The sequence below is a fragment of the Schistocerca nitens genome, chromosome 2 (genome assembly GCF_023898315.1).
Source record: "Schistocerca nitens isolate TAMUIC-IGC-003100 chromosome 2, iqSchNite1.1, whole genome shotgun sequence".
Taxonomy (NCBI): Eukaryota; Metazoa; Arthropoda; class Insecta; order Orthoptera; family Acrididae; genus Schistocerca; species Schistocerca nitens.
The window spans coordinates 817,564,696-817,584,655 of NC_064615.1; positions in this window are offsets into that span (position 1 = coordinate 817,564,696).

Genomic DNA, 19,960 nt, shown 5'->3' on the forward strand with positions numbered 1-19,960 from the left:
TTAGATTGCAGGCAATTAATTATCGCCGGCAGCCCAGAAACGAGTAAAAAATAAAACTGTATAATGTCAAGGAAGTTACGTAATAACGGTAAGTGCAAAGGACGGCAGTAGTGGGACAAAACAGCATATGCACGACTTTAATTGTAAAGCCAAAATTGACATAGACAGTATTACATTGATTGCTAATGTATTACAATTGCTTGGAATTCATAAAAACCAGTGATAGTTACTAACCATCAATACACAACGCGGAATATATTGACTATGCGTTACTGGCTGTAATGGTATATGTTGTCAGGTTCAGTGAAACAAATACCCAAGACATATCCAAGTCTCATAATAAATATATCTCAGAAAAGTTCGTGATGACTTCATTAACATGAAGCACTGTGGCGATGTCAATTTAAGAAAATCAGTAGCATATTAAATATTTGCAAAATACGTACTCCGGTATATAAAAGGAAATATAATGACTGACTGATTCATTATCACCCAGCCTGAACTGTCGAGGAAAGAAACTTGAAATTTGGAGGGGATGTGGACCTTATACTGTACACATCGTTTAACGAGAGATTTCTCGAAATTCCGTCTCCAGAGGGTAAAATAGGAAATGAAACGTTTTTTGAAAATATACCTCTATTAATGCAATTCCGAAGCGAGACTACGAAATTAATATCTGATTTCCCAGTGAGAAATAAAGAAATACCTGCTTCAGCATTTCTGGATATTTAACTCCTATAGGGTGAAACTGTTGATGAACGTTTTTGGAAACAAATCATCATTAAAGAAATACCAAAGCTTTTTAAGGCTACATCCCTGAGAATTGTATTTCACTTCTCAGTTAGAAATTAAGAAATTCTTGTTTCATCGTTTTAGGAAATTCAACCTTTAAGGGGGGAAATAGGACCAGACTGATTCATTGACTCATTACCCAGCCCAAACTGCTAAGGACAGTTTTTATAATATTATTTTCTAATAGTATTTTCATAACCATATCGCAATTTTTAAATAGTGGATACTGTCAAAATTCATAAAGTACATACACAGGTAATTGCTTTAAAACTACAGAGTTAATTAACGGAAAAATCAGGAGACACTGTGTTGCTGTATTATATGTGGCCCATGTTTCATTGATTTCTATTGGGAAATACAGATTCAGAGGAACATTCAAACAAGAAACACAGTGACTAGCATGTTTAAAGTTTCAGATGTATTGAGCAAAAGATTTTAATAATCGCCATTCAACATTTTGAAAAAAAAATGAAATAATAACTTGAAAATTGTTGTATTTCGAGTAGTGCATAACGTGTACTATTTTGTCACATACATACATACATTTATGAAGCAAAAATATTAATCATCATTATTCTAAAATAGTAAGTATAACAGATACAAAAACTGCTTATTAGTGTAGGATTCTGGTTTGTAGTGAGTTTATTCTTATGTAAGTACAGAGAACAAAACCATTGTCCTTTCAGTTAACCCTCTAAGGGTTCTTTAGTTAATTTAAACATCACTGATTATTACGATTTGCCCTTGCAATATCATACTATTTCATTGCATAATAATAAAATTCGTTGTGTTCACATAAAACAGTAAAAATGTTATTTACATTTCTGACTTAGACTGGTCAGTCTTTAGATCACATCTCCTTTTACAAAAAAATCTTAACATAGATTTAACTTTTCACTTAAACTCCGTTTTTCCTGTAAGAGAATGTGGTTATTTTGATACCAGCTGATGGAGTCCTTCCAAAGCTTCTATCGTTGTGGATGCATGTTATCCATGGCGTTTTCCACAGTTTGTTTACATTTAGTTTCATCCAGTTTTTACTCTCTCTTTACTAGGTAATAAAGATTTTTGTGCTTTATTAAACGTCCATTACGTTCATGTCGCCTGCAACTTGAAAGTGTTAGTATCTTGATATTTGCTTTTTCAAATACACAATTATTTTAAAATTGATCATACTTACCACTAATTACAATGCAATTAATTTCCTTTTACAAGGAACAAAGGAAATAGAAAATATTTTGATCTCTATATTTATTGCAATTAATATCATAATGAGAATTTAACTGCTTCTACTAAAGTCTGTTAATGGACCACTTAGGTCGCAAATATCTTACATGACATCATACTATATAGTCGCAAAGGTAAGTCCAGCTCTCTTAGACATTTACGCTTATTTCTTTACGACACAAACAGTGACTGTTTCTAATCTGCTAATGCATCGGATCAGCGATGTTATGCGTAAAAAACCTGACTCAGAGTGAAATAGGTATAAAGCGTTAGGATGAGGAAATTTCTCAATTTTAGAAGGTCCATTATAAATTAATTTCAATTTCGGAGTTTCCTTATCTGTCTCTATTAATTTTTCATTGGTTTTCACGAAGACAACGTCTCTGATCTTGAACTTCACTGGTTTTAGGACCTTACCATCTCATTTGATACTTGCCTCAGCATGTTTGTGCATATTTTCTCTCAGCAATTCTTTCTTTTCTGTAACATCTAAGTTTTGTTGTGGTGGAAAATTAATCAATCTCCCACTACGCTTTTCCGTTTAAAATCCAACATAATCTCATTCATAATAAACCCACTACTTCCGTGTGATAGTGAATTCATAATCTCTTCAATCTCTGTCACATATTTGCCCCACACCCTGTGGTTGTTGGGGAAATACGTATTGAAACATCTACCCCATTCATGCTTGTAACATTCACAAAGGTTACTCAGATAAATTGGCTGTCTAGATTTTTATATTGGTAACGCCACGTACACTCTGATGAAAATCATTGGCTGTGCTGTGTGCAGTCAGTGGCTGGTTGGCATTGTTGTAATACTCTCCATTGTAGTGTTGGGCAGCTTGATGTTAACAGCGCATAGCGTTGCGCAGTTGCAGGTAAGCCGCCAGCAGTGGTGGATGTGGAGAGAGAAATGGCGGAGTTTCGAAATTTGTAAGACTGGATGTCATGAACTCCTATATATATATTATGACTTTTGATGATATTAAGGTAAATACGTTGTTCGTTCTCTATTAAAACCTTTCATTTGCTAACTATCCCTATCAGTAGTTAGTGCCTTCCGTAGTTTGAATCTTTTATTTAGCTGACAGTAGTGGCGCTCGCTGTATTGCAGTAGTTCGAGTAACCAAGATTTTTGTGAGGTAAGCGATTTGTGAAAGGTATAGGTTAATGTTAGTCAGGGCCATTTTTTGTAGGGATTTTTGAAAGTCAGATTGCGTTGCGCTAAAAATATTGTGTGTCAGTTTAAGCACAGTCATGTATAATTTTTCTAAGGGGGCGTTTCATATGTCGACCCTTAGCCGAGGATACCTCACTGGAATCTTCTGATTTTTTCTTGTAGTTTGTGTAATTAGTGTAGCTTTTGTTTATTGCTAGCGCGTAATCATAGAGAGAATTTCCTTTGTAGTTGTAGTTTTTCATTGTTGTACACAGTTGTGGCATGCATGTAGATTTGCACCAAGTATTTCACAGCTGCGCTTGCAATTAACTAGATATTATTTTCAATGCTATGTTAATGTGTTTTGTTATTTTGCTCTTCAAATTGTGCTTTTCTGTGTTGTCGTGTGAAATATTGTGACAATAATGGCGTGTGTAAAACGTAATACTAGGCTCCAAAGTAAACTGAGAAATGACAGTGAAGACGAAAGCAGTGTGTTAGCGCCACCGTGTAAAGAATTAACTAATGTTCAACATAGTAATTTGGTAATTGTGCATAGGGAAGTGGAGCGGGCGGCAAACAATGGCGTGGACAGTGAAACAAATAGTGAACATGGAAGCATTATCGATCGATCGGTCGGCAACAGCTCGCCTCAGGAATCCGAAATGACACGACACAAACTTGCAAATACTGTAGATTCAAGTTTTGTGTCCACACCGTTTTCTCAAATAAGTCAAGACACATTTTCTGCTTTTCAAACTGCGAATATTGCCGGTTCAAATGCATTGCCGAATAGCACTGAGGGACATGTTTCAGACACCAGAGCATTGTTATTACAATTAATGCAACAAATGGGACAAAAGCTTCAAAAGTTAGACACAATGGAACAAAATCAGAGACAAACACAGCAAAAGCTTCAAAAGTTAGACACCACACTTGAACAAACACGTGAAGATTTAACTACTGAGTTACATAAAATCGAATCGAAATGTCAAAAAGTATGTAATGACGTAAAAACACAGATTTGTGAGCATTTTCAACCTATTTTTTCGCGGCATGAAAATGCATTACAGAATCACGAAGCAGCCATAAAAGAACTGCAAACTATTGTTCATCAAAATATTGAGACCTTGCAAGCTAAAATTGACTCAGTTGCATCTACCGATTCTGTTACGCAACTTGCAAAAACTCAAGAAAACTTAAAGGATACAGTAGATACTCTGAAAATTGGTTCAGAAAGACACATGGAGGAAATTAGTTCATTATCAGAGAAAGGAGTTGAACTTTCGGATCAGCTAAATAATTTATCTACGAAGGTAGATGATAATCTGAATGACACAAAACCGGTAGTCTTTAATGACACAGAAGAGTGCGAACAAATTAGGAAATTCAAACAAAATCTGAATCAAATTAATACGCAACACCAAAGAGAAATCCGGGAAGTACAAGATCAGCTGACACAGGTAATACAAGAATTACGTATTTCAGAGGACACTCGCGCTCCACTACGGGAAGAGGGACATAGAAATACAGAACAGCCACAAAATAACAACAAAGGGCACTTCGGAAATTATGAAAGAAATTGGCAAGGTACACCGAATTTTGAGATGGAACCGCCGAAACGACGTAACAATGACCGACATGCGACTCGCCGACGCGATGATTTTGACTACAAGCTGTTCATTACTACACGTAAATTCAAAACATTTAAGAATTCTGACAACGACATTCATCCACAAGCATGGCTTCATCAATTCTCTCATTGTTTTCCTCCCAACTGGTCATTAGAGCACAGATTAGAATTTATGTTTGGCTATTTAGAGAATGAGCCAGCTGTAAGAATGCGATCGGTCATTCATGATTGTCACAGTGAAGGAGAATTTTATCATGCGTTCCTCTCAGCATATTGGTCTGAAGCTACACAAGACCGAGTAAAACATAGCTTCATGATGATGAAACGCTTTGAACAATCTGAATTTTCCAGTCTTGTCACATATTTTGAAGACATGTTGCATAAGAATCAATATCTTTCAAACCCATACAGCCCCTCAGAACTCAACCGCATTTGCTTAATCAAATTGCCTGAACATTTACGACATATTATTTTAGCGGGACGTTGCAAAGACGACATCGAAGCTTTTCAGTGACTGTTACAAGAACTGGAAATTGACACTGACAATCGCGGAAATCGCGGAACGCGAAAACAGGAACACAACAATTACAGGTCACATCCGTCACAATTCCGCGACGAAAGAAATAATAACTGGACACGACAAGGCTATTCTCACAACACAATTCGTGACCAAAACAGACACCATCCGTATGACAACCGTTGGCAGAATAATAGTTACAGAGAAAGATCGCTTTTCCATAGTAATGAATGTGACAGAGACAACCATAGAAACAGACAATATGGGAACCAAAATAATTATTCTCAAGGGAGACAGAATAACTTCAGACTCAACGGTCCACCACGCAGTTACTATTCCGGGAGAAATTCTCCACCACATGACCGACAAACAAGAAACTATGTAAACTACCGACAAAACGACAGACCTGAATTCCATCAGAACTGGCGAGCTTCAAACTGGGCAGGGCGTTCTCGTCGAGGTGAATTTGTAGAAGTTAGGTCTCCTAATCCCAATAACGACGCGTGCCAACAAAGGAACAGACAATGACTCGCACCGCAGGCAGCCGCGTGCGCCGGCTGGCTCAGAGAAAGATAACATAGACGCTAACCTTGAGAAAAATTTTAGCATTCCTCACCGACGTATACCGCATGATAATTCCGTTCAAGTTGAACCTCTGCGTACTAGGAAGAGTAAAGGTTTACACCACATTTCACATGTAAAACCGTTTATTGAAAGATAATCTGCTTTTTAACTCTTTGCCATATAACTTTTCACTTTACATTACTAGTATGCTTTGTCAGACTTAGAATCTGTTAACATGCAACAATGTTTTGAAGTTAAATATCCAGTCATGAACCAAGAGAACTTATTTAAACAGAAATTACAAATGCATTGTTATTGTGAACAGACGACACAGTGTTATTGTGTGTGTACATTCTTGCTTGTTAGTTGCACGAGTACGTAACGTCAATAAGGCTCACATACTTAGAACATATACTGGTACTGCTAATGAGATTTTAATGCAACATTTTGGTTTACTTGAAAATATATTCTTGATTTAAAGTACTTTCTGTGAGATACCAGATGACACAGTGGTTAGTTTATGTGACAGCTACACGATTTTATCACGACGCTACTAATGAGTGACAATTTACAATGTTGCTTTTGAGGTGTTTCTGTTTTATATCTGCACAGTTTTTCTGTATTATTCTGGAAAGTAAAACATGTTTTAGTAGTAACTTTTGTGGTATAGCTACAATGAGACAGCCTTTTCCGTAGCACAACAATACGTTACGGCACAGTACTTCCTTCATCACGGCAATAAGCGTAATAACTAAGATATCTATACGCAAAGCAATTCACTTCGTTTATTACGAGGTAAGTACATTGACTTCAGCAGAACTTTGCTTACACAGGATGATAACTACGACTCTTCCACAGAATTATCTTACAACAAGACGCACATTTAGCGCTACAGGACACGCATTTGGGTGATTAATTTTGTACTTAAACCATTTATTTTTCAAGATTTTTGAATTACAAAGCTTTTCCGTAATACATTTCATTCAATTGCTGTAATCTGTAACACCTGAGGGTATAATTACATTAATCCTCAGGGGGGTACACGCTTACTTTGTGTACCATGTGTTTGGCAAGCACAAGGAGCCCTATATAATATGGTATTTGCTTATACAACTGTACACATCAGTACCATATTTCTCTAACACAGAATTACACAGCTATCTGATTATTTAACAGAGAAACAAAATTTTTTTTACTATGTCAGTGACACATGTTTACTTAATTACACAGCTGGATAACTTCACACTTATGAAATCGTATTTTGTCTGTACTTTGTGAACTGTTCATATTTTTTCGGAACCATTGTGATACTATGAGAGCTTTGAATGACGTATTTGGTAAGGGAGCATGATTTTAAAGTACGTTTGAGGTAGATGACACTATTGAAATGAGCAGAGAATTTTTTTTAGGTTTTGAAATTATAGGAGGAAGCTACGACGATTTTGAGAATTGACTGAGATGTTATGATATTATTACGACGACAATGTGTATTATGCTTTTGAGGTATGTTTATGATCAAGGACATGATGCTATATGAGGAATCTGATTATGCTATGTATTTATTATGATGAAATATTGAAGACGTGTTGATGAATATGAATATGTATATGTGTAACAAGGTAAGGAATAATGAGTACTGGTTAGGGACTCTGACTTGTGAAAAAGGATGTTGGAAACCAAGAATCGTATTTTAAGAGTTATGAAATGTGTGAATGTATCACAATGCCGGCGAAAATTTTTTTGACACTGTTATATTTATAGGATTTTGTTTCTACACATTTGTAACGCAAATTCTCAACCTGTGAAAATATTTTTATATGAGACTGTCACTGTAGCGGAAACTGCTGTCGTAAATATTTCAGTAAGAAAGGTAAGTGACCTTGACGTAATGCGTTTTGGGTGCCCAGCTGAGAGATAGTCGTCTGACAAAAGAAAGCCGTTAGGTGGAGAAAAAAAAAGAGGCCATTATCCTCGCTATTGACATTTCTTTGTAGAAAGCATCGCAAATACGACATGCTCAAACTTGAAAACATATGATTATAGTGTGGAGCTTTTAATTTATGATATTTACTAAAATGCCTAATGAAATGACGAGAAATATTTTTATGTCTATGCACCTGATTATGACTACTGTCTTTCTAGTTGAGAGATTTTTTACTACCTTATGTAATGCCATATGGCTAATGAATGATGTTTCATGCCTTCCTTTGTACATATTTGCTCATTTTCTTTAATATCTAGTTTCTAGCTGCACTGCAGCATTGGTTATTATAAAATTTAATAGATGTACTAATATCACTATTTTCTGTCTACAGACCCAGTAAAGAATACGTTTATGATAAACTTTCTTAGAAAAGAGAGCACAAATAGACATTTCCCTTCACAGGAACTGCATAAATAATTTTTTAAACGATTTGGTAACTTGTCTGCTACAGTAACTTATCGTGATGCATCACTCTAGTATTAAGATGTGACATAGGTATTACACATGGCCATCTTTAGTGTAATATTTTTTCTGCTTGAGCTATGTCATGTTTAGATATAAGTTATTGCATTTGCTGCTGCTGTTTGCCAGGCATAGTGCTACTAAATTTCACTTTTTATTACTCTGTTAAGCCAGTTTTACTACGAATTTATTTTTCTTGTTTGCTGCACATTGCCTTATATTAGTTGTAATATTGCATTTGCTTTGCTAAATTATGCTGCTTGCTTTACCATTTGTATTTTTTATCATTGCTGTTTGTGTTAATTGTTTTGTGCTGCTGCATTGCCTCGTTCCTTAGTTTAGCATCTGAGCTCAGTAGATTTAAGTTAGCTTAATATGGGGTAGGCTATATGAGAGAACGAGTTGTGATGAATTGGAAGAAATGCGTTGAGAAGCTATAAGAAAATGGTTTGGCCAAGAAAAGTATTTTGAAAGAGGATATGAGCAAAAACGTAGGGTTTAGGGACAACAGGTTTAGGTAGGATTTTCTTGGAAATAACTGATGAGGTAAGATAATGGAAAATAAATAATGAGGTAAGAAATATGTGAACATATAAATACAGAAAGCATGCTTGGATAGGATTTTTTTGGTGGAAACAAATGTTGAAATAAGACGAAAGATCTATGGAATGAAGTTTTAGGTTGGACTGCAGTACCAAATGTTACACTGAAAACAAACCCTGCCCTTTCCTTTTGTGTTATTCTGCTATGTGTTTGTGTACTCTTGTATATTTGTGTTTTTCCTGTCTTTATGTGTTTAGCTGATATGAGTTATGTTGTGGAATTTTTCTAATATGTTTTTTCTTTGTAAAGATGCGTAGACATAATTTATTCTATTTTGTTTTAATGCTCATGTGTGAAGTTGATGTTTCAAAAGTTATTCTGATCTTTTATGTATGTACTTATGTCATAATTTATGTAACACTGATGTATCTGTTTATTTCTATTCTTTTGTAAAGCCTGTACTACTACAAATTTATTTGTATTGTTATGTTCTTTAATGATGTATTTTGTAGCTTTTTTATTGTATTCTTATGTTATAAAATTGTAATTGACACCAGTTCATCAAATTAAGTAACTTGTAAGTTTCATTTCACTGCACACGTTTCTGTTGGTCATAGTATATGGACAATATGTGAGAAGTAGGGACTGATAATGTTTGCACGTGTGTTAATAATTCAGCAAGGGACTGGATAACAGCATTGCTGGTTCTAGGGACATTTCAAACAAATTTTTTGTGAGTGGACATGTGGTAGTTTATGGACTTGCTATATTCTCCGCAAGACTCTTCGATGGTGATTGTGCACCTGCACAGTCGCAACAGATGGCTGCTGGCCGTCTCTACAAGGACTACAGTGGGTCTGCACGTTTGATGGCCCACCAATCCCATACTCTCTACCAAGACTATAGTGGGTCTGCTCTGTGATGGCCTACCTACCAGTATTCTTAAAACTTCGACTGACTCTGCTGTGGGTCTGCTCTGTTGTGGCCCATTACCTGTCTGCATGTCAAGAGTCAGCTCTGTCTTTCCGTTTGAAGGACAGCACTACTTCTTCAAGCCTGCATGGAAATCCACTACTTTCGTGTGCATTTTCTTTTACTGCTCAGACTTTGAAAAAAATCTGCAATTTTACTGTGATGAATGATCAGGACAGTCTTTATGGACTGTGAGAAAATTTTAGCTTTTGACCAACATTGTATTAATAAGTGTGTGCATTTGATATCTCTGTTATTGTAATTATGAAAAATTTCTTCAAATCATTTTTGGCCACTGCCCAAAACAATTTGTAAAATTTTTTGTGGGGAGCATGGGGGCTATGTAAGTAGGCTGTCTAGGTTTTTATATTGGTAACGCCACGTAGCGCTCTGTATGAAAATCACTGGCTGTGCTGTGTGCAGTCTGTGGCTGGTTGGCATTGTTGTAATACTCGCCATTGTAGCGTTGGGCAGCTGGATGTTAACAGCGCGTAGCGTTGCGCAGTTGTAGCTGAGCCGCCAGCAGTGGTGGATGTGGGGAGAGAGATGGCGGAGTTTTGAAATTTGTCATGAACTGCTATATTTATATATGATGATATCAAGGTAAATACATTGTTTGTTCTCTATTAATATCTTTCATTTGCTAACTATCCCTATCAGTAGTTAGTGCCTTCAGTAGTTTGAATCTTTTATTTAGCTGGCAGTAGTGGCGCTCGCTGTATTGCAGTAGTTCGAGTAACCAAGATTTTTGTGAGGTAAGCGATTTGTGAAACGTATAGGCTAATGTTAGTCAGGGCCATTTTTTTGTAGGGATTTTTGAAAGTCAGATTGCGTTGCGCTAAAAATATTGTGTGTCAGTTTAAGCACAGTCATTTATAATTTTTCTAAGGGGACGTTTTACATAGTCTGATAATACTGCATTTAGTTTCCTGATTTTTACAAACTAGTCTTCTACCAATTTAGTGAACATACCTTGGCCATTGATGTACGTAAAATATACAGCTTAACAAATTTGGAAAACGTATCTAACACGAGTTACATATATATATATATATATATATATATATATATATATATATATATATATACCCCTGGAAATTGAAATAAGAACACCGTGAATTCATTGTCCCAGGAAGGGGAAAGTTTATTGACACATTCCTGGGGTCAGATACATCACATGATCACACTGACAGAACCACAGGCACATAAACACAGGCAACAGAGCATGCACAATGTCGGCACTAGTACAGTGTATATCCACCTTTCGCAGCAATGCAGGCTGCTATTCTCCCATGGAGACGATCGTAGAGATGCTGGATGTAGTCCTGTGGAACGGCTTGCCATGCCATTTCCACCTGGCGCCTCAGTTGGACCAGCGTTCGTGCTGGACGTGCAGACCGCGTGAGACGACGCTTCATCCAGTCCCAAACATGCTCAATGGGGGACAGATCCGGAGATCTTGCTGGCCAGGGTAGTTGACTTACACCTTCTAGAGCACGTTGGGTGGCACGGGATACATGCGGACGTGCATTGTCCTGTTGGAACAGCAAGTTCCCTTGCCGGTCTAGGAATGGTAGAACGATGGGTTCGATGACGGTTTGGATGTACCGTGCACTATTCAATGTCCCCTCGACGATCACCAGTGGTGTACGGCCAGTGTAGGAGATCGCTCCCCACACCATGATGCCGGGTGTTGGCCCTGTGTGCCTCGGTCGTATGCAGTCCTGATTGTGGCGCTCACCTGCACGGCGCCAAACACCATCATTGGCACCAAGGCAGAAGCGACTCTCATCGCTGAAGACGACACGTCTCCATTCGTCCCTCCATTCACGCCTGTCGCGACACCACTGGAGGCGGGCTGCACGATGTTGGGGCGTGAGCGGAAGACGGCCTAACGGTGTGCGGGACCGTAGCCCAGCTTCATGGAGACGGTTGCGAATGGTCCTCGCCGATACCCCAGGAGCAACAGTGTCCCTAATTTGCTGGGAAGTGGCGGTGCGGTCCCCTACGGCACTGCGTAGGATCCTACGGTCTTGGCGTGCATCCGTGCGTCGCTGCGGTCCGGTCCCAGGTCGACGGGCACGTGCACCTTCCGCCGACCACTGGCGACAACATCGATGTACTGTGGAGACCTCACGCCCCACGTGTTGAACAATTCGGCGGTACGTCCACCCGGCCTCCCGCATGCCCACTATACGCCCTCGCTCAAAGTCCGTCAACTGCACATACGGTTCACGTCCACGCTGTCGCGGCATGCTACCAGTGTTAAAGACTGCGATGGAGCTCCGTATGCCACGGCAAAGTGGCTGACACTGACGGCGGCGGTGCACAAATGCTGCGCAGCTAGCGCCATTCGACGGCCAACACCGCGGTTCCTGGTGTGTCCGCTGTGCCGTGCGTGTGATCATTGCTTGTACAGCCCTCTCGCAGTGTCCGGAGCAAGTATGGTGGGTCTGACACACCGGTGTCAATGTGTTCTTTTTTCCATTTCCAGGAGTGTATATATGCAACATTTCCAGAAGGCTTAGGCAACGGTCTGTAAAGATCGATTGCCGAACTTTCTAAATTCTTTCGCGTGGATGTATTGCACAGGATCAGGGCTGGTTATAAGCGTTAATTTTACTTTCTGACATCTATCAAACATTCGTAACCTCTGAATTACTTTTTTGCTCATGTTGATAAACGTAATAGATTCAGCAATCTTATCTACGCACTATTTTGGTTTACAGTGACCAAAAGCCAATGAAAATCAGCTTAGCCACACACAACATAAAATTTGGTTTCTACTAATTTCCCATCTTTGCCTTCATTCTGATAGGACACATATTTTTGCACAGGTTTTCTATTTTTTCACTGAACATCTTTGAAACACAATACTTTAAATGTTTCTACCACATCCGTTTTATTAATCAAACTGTCAGAATCATATGGTACCCCTGACAATGCTGTTGTCTACACCTCTTATACACTACATTTCATTGTCAAATCGTTGTATAAATAAAACGTGTCTAGTTAATCTATTGTGCAGCAAACGTTAGTTCTTTAAAAATCTCAGCACTGTATGGTCAGTATGAACCGCAGCTTTGTGTCCCCACAGAAACCCCAGACAATAGCTACAGCTTTTGTTTCCGAAATAATATAGTTTCTGTCATACTACGATAGAGTTCTACTTCCGAAAGCTATTGAGTGACATTTTTTCTTTTCTCCTGCTTCCTGGAAAATAGGAATTGAATTACCATAAACATGAGTTTCCGTTTTTTAAATCATCAATCTTCTGCCAGACTTGACATGGTCCGCCATGAATTCCTCTCACATGTCACATTTTCACCTCACAGTAGCATTTGAATCGTATGTCGTCAGTTATTTGCTGGATGTATTCAAATCTCTGTCTACCCCTGCAATTATCTTCCCCTACAGTTACCTTCCCCTCTAGAAGCTCCCTCTAGCACCATGGAAGTTATTCCCTGATGTCATGACAGGTGTCCTGTCATCCTGTCCCTCACTCTTTTCAGCTTATTACAGATGTTCCTTTTCTACCGATTCTGTGGAGAACGTCCACATTCCTTACCTTTTTCAGTCTTTCTATTCTTCTATAGCACCATATATAAAATGCTTCGATTTTCTCCTTTTCTGTTTTACCCACAATTCCACTTCCACTATCATAGGATGCTGTACTGCAAACACACTTTTTCAGAAGGTCTATTTTTATACTAATAAAGTTCTCTTGACCAGGAATATCCATTTGATCAGTGCTAGTTTACATCTTATGTCCTCCTTGCTCCTTCCATCAAGGGCTATTTCGCTGCCTGGCTAGCAAAATACCTTGACTTCGTCTACTTCGTGATCCCAACTTCTTATGTTAAGTTACTCGCTGTTCTCGTTTCTGCTACCCTGTCATTACGTTAGTCTTTCTTCGTTTTATTCTCAATCCACATTCTGTACACATTAGTCTGTTCATTCCATTCAACACATCCTATAATCCTTCACTTTCACTAATCAGAACAACGTCATCAGCAAATCCTATCGTTGTTACCTTTTCACCACGAATTTTAATCCTGCACACGAGTCTTTCTTTTATTTTCAGTCATTACTTCTTCGCTGTATAGACAGAACAGTAGGAGCGAAACACTACATTCCTGTCTAACACCCACTTTTAATCCGAGCACTTCGTTATTGATCTTCCAGCTTTATTGTTCCCTCTTGGTTCGCGTACGTATTATATATTACCCGTCTTTCCCTACAGCTCACTCGTATTTTCTCAGAATTCCAAACATATTCCACCATTTTACATTGTCTAACGCTTTTTTGAAGTCGACAATTCCTATAAAAATCTCGACTTTCCTTCAGTCTTGCTTCAATTATCAGCCTCAACGTCACTACTGCCTCTCTCGTGCTTTTACCTTTTCTAAAGCCAAACTGATCGCCATCTAACAGATCTTCAATGTCCTTTTCCATTCTTCTGTATATTATTCTTGTCAGCAGCTTGGCTGCATGAGTTGTTAAGCTGATTGTGCGATAATTATCGCACTTGTGGGCTCTTGCACTCTTCAGAAGTGTTTGGATGATGTTTTCTCGAAAGTCTGATGGTATATCGTCAGCCTTATAAATTCTAAATACTGACGTGAATATTAGTTTTGTTGCCACTTCCTCCAGTGATTTCAGAAATTCCATTGGAAAGTTCTCTATCCCTTCTGCGTTATTTGATCTTAAGTTCTCCAAAGCTTGTTTAAGTTCTGACTCTAACACAGGATCCCCTATCTCTTCCTTATCGACTGCTGTGATTCCTCTGTCACATCATCAGACAAATCGTCTCCCTCGTAGAGGCGTTCAGTATACTCTTTTCAGCTATCAGCTCTCTCCTCTTCAGTGGAATTACTATTGCACTCTTTATGTTAGCACGGCAGATGGTAGATTCACCGAAGGTTGTTTGACTTTCCTTTATGCTGAGGCAGTCCTTACGACGATCAAAGTTTTTCTACGAAAAAGTAACCGAAGAATCTCGGGACCAAGGCCGTTTTGATTAATAGTCAAAGACGCTACCCACAGTCGATGGGTCTGATAAAGGCAGACTCGCGTGATGTAACGTTTGATCTTTCACAAGGTCGCCTTTTAATTTTTCAAATATTAGTTGTCACTTTTATTTCCAGATAAAAGCACTATTTTTATTTAGTAAATTACACAAATCTAGATCATTAAAAGTTTTCCCCGCCACATACGAGTATTTGCGGTAAATATTGTAAATAGCAATAAACGATTTAAATTGTTTATTAGCTTCTGGTGATGGGCAGTCTTTTATTGCTTCTATCTTTCACAGGTCTTTGGTTATCTATGATGCCATTATAATATGATGTAAAAGGTCAACTTCTTTTTACAAGTCCACATTTCATTATCTTTAACGTCATAGCACAATGGCTGGAAAATTTCATCATTAATTTGTAATGGCATTCTCATGAAGAGAATTCTGCAAGCAAATCATCAAGATAAATTGTAATTCTGACACCAAGTTTCCGCAATATAGAATCAAGAGCTCGCATAAACACTGGTACTGACATGTTTAGTTGAAAGGAATAACCTTATACTGATGGCATTTTACTGTAAAGAGGAAGCCTATCAGTTTTCTCTGTTCCTTCTACAGAGGGATTTGCCAAAACATCAAATTTAGGCTTTTTATGTATCAAACGTCATGAAATTTCTTCAACATGTCATCAAAACATTCTAGACGATCTGATTAGAGTGCTGATACCTGCCTCTTTTTGCTAACCAAAATCAGTGGGTTACTATAATGACTCTTACATCGTTCTACAATTTCACATTGATTTGTTTTGGAACCGCCTCTTCCTTGTTAACGCTATTTGAGAAATTGGTCCACGAAAAGATTCACGTGGCACTGTTTCATTTTTGCATTCGAAATTATGGGCCAAGCCAAGTTTATCTGAAAATACTTTATTATTAATGATTAAAACTTATATATCTCCTTTGCCGGCCGCGGTGGTCTAGCGGTTCAGGCGCTCAGTCCGGAACCGTGCGACTGCTACGGTCGCAGGTTCGAATCCTGCCTCGTGCATGGATGTGTGTGATGTCCTTAGGTTAGTTAGGTTTAAGTAGTTCTAAGTCTAGGGGACTGATGACCTCAGCAGTTAAGTCCCATAGTGCTCAGAGCCATTTGAACAATTTTTGATCTCCTTTCTCTGTTTATTTGAGATATTGGACACTTGTTTTACTAGGGTTGGTACTTCACATTCTAAATGGTAAATTCCGTACAAATTTCGAACATGATAGTACTCTGACCCCTCACTTAATCCATTACATATAGGTAACTTCACCAATTGGTCGCAACTGAGTCTCATGATCCTTGACCATCCCAGTAGTTACGTCAAAACTTATTTCAATCTCCTCTTTTCCTACTAAATACGTTATCTTCCTTTTGTATGCGGTCAGTGATTGCTATGTGTCTTAATAACCAATCCATATACACAATTATTTCGGTATTCAGTTGAGGTGCTGCTACGAACTCATGTTCGAATATAACATCTTTAATAGGAAACTGTAGTAAATGTTGTGTTTAATAGGTTCACTACAAACACCAGTAGCTCCTATTAACTTCACAGCCATAACAGACACCAAATCTACATCAGATTCTGTTACAATGTGTTCGTAAAGCGGCTGAGACAGCATACTGATCTGACTACCACTATCTACTAAAACCTGAGTTTCCGTTCCATGTATTTCTTTAGGATTCGTGGTTTATGAACATCTACAAACCTTGCTTTCTATTTCCAACTGATCGTACAATTCCATCAACTTCATTACACTCGGGACTGGCATTAATTACACTTTGATTAGTTTGCACCCCACATGAACCATCTTCTCCTTATATTCACAGGTTTCATCTGTGTTTTACAGCACCTCTCTTTGACTGATCGGGCCAACGGAGTTGCCGCGATGGTAACACCAGTTCCTGTCAGATCACCGAAGTTAAGCACTGTCGGGCTGGGCAAGCACTTGGATGGATGACCATCCGATCTGCCGTTCGCTGTTGGCAAGCGGGGTGCACTCAGCCTTTGTGAGGCAAACTGAGGAGTACTTGATTGAGAAGTAGCGGCTCCGGTCTCGTAAATTGACATACGGCCGGGAGAGTGGTGTGCTGATCACATGCCCCTCCATATCCGCATCCAGTGACGCCTGTGGGCTGAGGATGACACGGCGGCCGGTTGGTACCGTTGGGCCTTCCAAGGCCTGTTCGGACGGAGTTTAGTTTAGTTCTCTTTGACTGATCGCCCCTTTCGTTTCACATACCTCGTAATTATTACACTACTGGCCTTTAAATTGCTACACGACGAAGATGACGTGCTACAGACGCGAAATTTAACCGACAGGAAGAAGATGCTGTGATATGCAAATGATTAGCTTTTCAGAGCATTCACACAAGGTCGGCGCCGGTGGCGACACCTACAACGTGCTGACATGAGGAAAGTTTCCAACCGATTTTTCATGCACAAACAGCAGTTGACCGACGTAGTCTGGTGAAACGTTGTTGTGATGCCTCGTGTAAGGAGGAGGAATGCGTACCATCACGTTTCCGACTTTGATAAAGGTCGGATTGTACCCCATCGCGATTACGGTGTATCGTATCGCGACGTTACTGCTCGCATTAGTCGAGATCCAATGACTGTTAGCAGAATATGGAATCGGTAGGTTCACGAGGGTAATACGGAACGCCGTGCTGAATCCCAACGGCCTCGTATCACCAGCTGTCGAGATGACAGGCATCTTATCCGCTTGGCTGTAACGGATCGTGCAGCCACGTCTCGATCCCTGAGCGAACAGTTGGGGTCGTTTGCAAGACAACAACCATCTGCACGAACAGTTCGACGACGTTTGCAGCAGCACAGACTACCAACTCCGAGACCATGGCTGTGGTTAGACGCTGCATCACAGACAGGAGCGCCTGAGACGGTGTACTCAACGACGAACCTGGGTGCACGAATGGCAAAACGTCATTTTTTCGGATGAATCCAGGTTCTGTTTACAGCATCATGATGGTGGCATCCGTGTTTGGCGACATCGAGGTGAATGCACATTGGAAGCGTGTATTCGTCATCCCCATACTGACGTATCACCCGGCGTGATGGTATGGGGTGCCATTGGTTACACGTCTTGGTTACCTCTTGTTCGCAAATACGGCATTTTGAACGGTGGACGTTATATTTCAGATGTGTTGCTACCCGTGGCTCTACCCTTCATTCGATCTCTGCGAAACCCTACATTTCAGCAGGATAATGGACGACCGCATGTTGCAGGTCCTGTACGGGCCTTTCTGGATACAGAAAATGTTCGACTGCTGCCCTGGCCAGCACATTCTCCAGATATCTCACCAATTGAAAACGTCTGGTCAATGGTGGCCGAGCAACTGGCTCGTCACAATACGCCAATCACTACTCTTGATGAACTGTGGTATCGTGTTGAAGCTGCATGGGCAGCTGTACCTGTACACTCCATCCAAGCCCTGTTTGACTCTATCAGACTCGTATCAAGGCCGTTATAACGGCCAAAATTGGTTGTTCTGGGTACTGATTTCTCAGTATCTATGCTCCCAAATTGTGTGAAAATGTAATCACATGTCAGTTCTTGTAGCTATTTTCATGGCCAGTAGTGTAAGATACTTTAAATTTTGATCACACTTCCATTTCCACTGTTCTACCCCGTCATTCATTTGACCGAGTTGCTTTAGCCATTGCCCGTCATCTACTACAGTTTCATCACTGAGTGATACACTTAGCTTTGTCGCGACCGGATGCTGTACTGTTATTGATATACCTGCGCTACAACCGCGCGCCTTTAACAAAACCTACATTTTCTTCTGATAACGATTAATTCCATTTCGTATGTGAAGTTCGTCGTGCTTACATTGATTTTCATACACATCATTTTCTATGGAGTCTACTGGCACTTAAATACATCACCATGCCGGTCTCTTTTTAGTCTGCTATTTTTTAAGTAATGACATTATCTTTGTTGATGAGGCCTTTCATTGCGACGCGCTGAAGTCCGCCGCTCTGCTGTTGCAGATTTTCGTTTTGGCCGCAGTTATTTTCGTGAAAATCACCGTTATGGATTCCCCTTCTAGGGCCGAGGCGCCTTCCTCCTCCTCAACCTCATTCTATACCGGGCGTGTCCGTCTTTATTTCGGTTATTTTATATTGGTTGCTATTACTGTAATATGGCGCTTTCTGATTACTATTATTATGGCGTCGGTTGTCATTGTTCCGATATCACTCGTAGAGTTTGCTTACTCGTCTTAAGAATGCGTCGTTATTGCATTCCCCGAAGTTAATATTCTCTTTGGCATTCTGAGGTAATTTTGGGTGTTCAAAACCTGTTAAATGCTCAGTATTACTGTATACGGCGATGAAAAAATCATAACACCAAAAATTAATTAATGTAGAGTAATGAAATGTCTGGATTACTTTAATCTAAGTAACTTGTTTATATTGCAAGATCACAGGTTAATGTAAGCGCTAGATGAGCCATTGCACAACTGAAATTCTGGTATATTAACAACCAGTGTAACAGCCAGAATGTTGAATGCAAGCATACAAACGTGCATGCGTTGTGTTGTACAGAGACAGATCTGATGATCGAGCAGGCCAAGGCACCACGTGCACTCTTTAGAGCATTTTGTGTTACAACAACGGTATGTGGGCGAGCGTTATCCAGTTGGAAACGCCCAGGAGGCCTGTTCATGGGTGGCAGCACAACGGGTCGAATCACCAGACTGATGTTCAAATTTACAGTCAGGGTGCGTGGGATAACCACGGCAGTACTCCTGCTGTCATACGAAGTCGCAACCCAGACTAGAACTCCAGGTGTAGGTAAAGTGTGTTAGCACGCAGACAGGCTGGTTGGAGGGCGTCTGTTGGCCTCCTATACAACGCACGGCCATCACTTGTACTGAGGCAGTGCTAGCTTTCATCAGAAACCACAACAAAACTCCACCCTGCCCTCCGATGGGCCGTTGCTTGCCACCACTGAAGTCGCAAATGTCAGTGGTTTGGGGTCAGTAGAATGGACACTAAAGGGCTCTTAAATGACCTTCAAATAACCG